A 3,939-nucleotide genomic window follows, 5' to 3' on the forward strand; every position below is an offset into this window, starting at 1 on the left:
GTGTGTGTGCGTGTGTGTGTGATTCTCTCATCTGCTATCCCTGTCTCTCACATTTCCATATATTAGGCTCATAGATAGACAAGTCTACATTATGAATGCCCCCAATAAAATTCGCCCTCACACTCGACATTATCCTGAATTGCACACATTATCTTCACCCTCACTTTGTAGTTCATTGTCCGTTCCTTGCAAAAATAGAATACGTACAAAGACAACAGATAAAACTCTACAGTCCACAAGAATAGTAATTATGCCTCGCACAACAGTCGTGCAGGGCTATACAATAGAGAGCATGAGAAGAATACTATAATAAGCTACAGATGGTAGAGTGTTAAAGCATCCATTGATTGCCTGACTGTCATTGAAGGCTACGTGCAACTACTGAAGGGAAGGGCTGGATTGATACGCGAGGAAAGAAGAAATATTTGATAACTTTTTAACAATCTTAATTGCTGACTAAGTTGCTGAACATCTCTCCCTGAGAGAGGGGGGGGGAGGGGGGTGTTTTATGGTTGGTTTGTTTTAATTGTTGCTCTTACTCATGGGTGTAATATGTTCGATTTGCGATTTTACTTGGTTAATTCGCCTAATTCGCCGTGTTTTGAGAGAGAAAAAAACAACAACCCAAAAACCCCGAATACAACTGACCATCTCTGTCATCTAAATTCTGAGTAAGCGTTTATATGTTGATGAGGACATATTTTTTTTATTTTGTTTTTAATGATGCAGATGTTCTACGTCCCTATCGACACGATATAGAACATTTAGGAAGCGGGCTGCTTCGACTCCGCTTGTCAAGGCCAACCGGGGCTGAGAGATGCATAATTTCCCAAAAGACAGACGGAGATACTCAATAAAAAAATTTCCTCACACGCAAATCGAACTCTAGTCTTCTACATGCGACAACGAAGCGCCTAACAGCTGCACCACAGGCGCCAGTCACCCATTTCTAGACTCATTTCTAAAACAGAAAGAATAAATAGATGCAATATGTATTCATGTGACGTATACTTTTATCGGGCTATAAATAAACCCTCCGAAGTATAAAGAAAGATTTATTCAGGATCATTTTGTTTTTGCAAGATTAGAGTGCGTGCCTTCCTGGGCTGTTCATAGTTGTCCTTGAGGCAAATACTCTGAATATTCATTGCCATTAACAACGACCAAGGAGAATGTGTTGTTATTCAGTCAATAACGTTCTTTTTTCTCTTCCCATTGTCAGTGTGTGTACAAAACAGCAGGTACGGCCGAGGTGTCTAGATTTTGTCTTACCTTTATTTAAAACACAGAAGTGCCTGAACTTCGCAAATCAGTAAATAACTCAAATTTCATAATTTGACCAAACAGTATTAGTTGTTTAGAGGTTGTTTTTTTGGGGTTTTTTAAGGGGAGGGGGGGGGGGTAGTTGAGGTGTGTACAATTGTACAGTGGAACACCACATACAAAGGAAGAAGGCAATAGCTGTTAAGTAGAAACTTTACTTTTTCCTTTATGTAAATGTTTTACTGCATTTGCAACTTAAATAGATTATAAGATGAGTGCCGAAGATTAAAGGTGTTATACAGAGTGTGACATACAAAGAAAAAGAGAAGGACGATAAAGGTTACGACAGAACGGAAGTAGTGAACCACACCAGAGTACCCGACAACCACCTATGTAATTTTACATACCTCGCAACATAAAACAAACAAGAATTGTAATAGTGTAGAGTAACCTAATGGCACACCTGGTCAAGCCCATCTTCAGAATGTCTGATAACCTAGTCAATGTTGGACGATTACGGGTTGTCAAACAAAAGCCAGTCTATAGATATTATGTACGCGCGCGCACACACACAAACACAGACACACACACACACACACACACACACACACACACACACACATACACACACACACACACACATACACACACACACACACACACACACACACACACACACATATATATATATATATATATATATATATATATATATATATATATATATCGTTCCCTTTCCTGCAATGGTGTGCTTATCTTTCTAAGCTTAAGTATTGTTAGTTGGTTAAACCTTTGTAACATAATTATTATGGTTTCGCTTGTGAGTTTCAAGTGTTTTTCTTTTTCTTTTTTTAAATTCCTACAAGCAGAACACATCAGGTCTATTAATGGGCCAGTATCAATGTCATGATTTGTCCGTTTTGATGTTCTTGCTTCTCTGCTTTCTCTACTTTACAAGCTCTTGTGTTTCAAAACCTTGCTGCCATATGCCACAGTTTTACACTACTATGATATGTCCAAACAGAGGGTTTCCCTCTCATCCACAACAATGGAGTAATCTTTCAGAGACAATTTTTCAGAGACAATTTTAGAGAAGAGAACTTTTCCGTCGATACCAGGATTCGTACCCGGAACCTTTGAATGAGAGGCGAACACCTTAACCTCTAAGTCACGAGAGCCCCCATCTTCTTCTTCTTCTTCTTCTTCTTCTTCTTATTATTATTATTATTATTATTATTATTATTATTATTATTATTATTATTATTATTATTATTATTATTGTTGTTGTTATTATTGTTATCTTTAGCATTATTATCTTTCTTCTTCTTATTGTTGTTGCTCTTGTTGTTATTGTTATTATCATTATTATTACATTATAGATAAACTACAAATAATATAATGATATAACGATTGATTTGGCCATAAGACAAGGCAACCAATGGGAACTATTCGTAATCCTAACTTTTAATCAAAACAACAGTCATGTCATACCACTATGAGTTGTTATCTATTTTCATCACACCAACAAAGAAAACAAAATAACCAAAGAAATCAGCAAAGAAACTAAAGCAAACGAACGGCAACAACAAGAATTCAGAACAAGGGCTACTGTACAAGGAGACCTAGTTTTCCATCCTAATGAGACTTATCGTGCCTTATTTAATTTTTTTAAAAACCGTTTCCTGATAGTAAGTGAAGTGTACCCTAAAAGCACACCTGGTCAGTTAGATGAAACAGCAATCAGAATGAAACAAAGAGTACTGAAACCTTTCTCTATGATATAATCATTATTATTCAGCGTCATAGCAATATTAATTAAGACTTCATGGCTTTTTCTTACTGTTTATTCTACATGCCATCTGAATAAAGCTGTAAAAAAATATACAATGGGTCGTAATTTCCTGTATGTATCAACATCTCGTGAAGGAGCCAACACTTTAGTACATTACGAACTGACATGATCTTATATAATGAATATCTGCATAATATGTAGATCTAAAGGGATATGTCGCGTTTGTCGGGAAACTGTTCATATTATAATATATGAACAGTTTTGTGACAAAATGAGACCTACGACATACATCAAGATGGAGCGTGATCAAGTACCCATAAACAATAACTATTGTACAGTACAATCATAGGTAGCTCGTTCGTTCGTAATGGGAATCGAAGATATACCGCGACAAAAACGTGTGTCTGCTAATCATGTGTACAGCTAGCAGCTTTCTTCTACCCAGTTCTATGGTTGTGTGTTGGTGACTGCGATGCGTTGACATTTCCACGTACAGGGCCTCTCTAGCGAAACTGTGTTTATGTTTCGCCAGCCGAGATCTGGCTCTGTCCAAACGCCTTGTACTTTCGGTGGGCGTGGATGGATAGTAGATCTACATGTTTTGTAAGACTAGGTTGTGAAAGATTCGTCTCTCTAGGATATTGATTTCTCAAATTTATTCAGGTGTGGTGTTTTTTCCTTGGATTATTTGTGACACCTGAGAGTGATTGTGCGGCCGCTAAATTCAAAGTTGTTGTTTGTTTGCTTTTATTTACTAGATCTAGTTCATATCAATTATCCTTTCTTTACACGTTATCCTTTCTTTATCTGTTTCATTCTTTTTATATTTGTGTGTTTGTTGGGTGTATTTGAGCGTGAATGTAGTTGTGCTTCTGCCCCCCCCA

General features: G+C 37.1%; 1 protein-coding gene across 1 annotated transcript in view; it reads left to right on the top strand.

The window, feature by feature from the left end:
- Positions 1-3,538: 3,538 nt before the first annotated feature.
- The window catches only part of LOC101855861 (solute carrier family 15 member 4), a gene marked incomplete in the record, with an annotated part of 38,255 nt that continues 37,854 nt past the window's right edge, over positions 3,539-3,939 (top strand). The window contains 1 exon segment of the mRNA XM_005095782.3: positions 3,539-3,718.

This window comes from Aplysia californica, unplaced genomic scaffold, assembly GCF_000002075.1.
Source record: "Aplysia californica isolate F4 #8 unplaced genomic scaffold, AplCal3.0 scaffold00113, whole genome shotgun sequence".
Lineage (NCBI taxonomy): Eukaryota > Metazoa > Mollusca > Gastropoda > Aplysiida > Aplysiidae > Aplysia > Aplysia californica.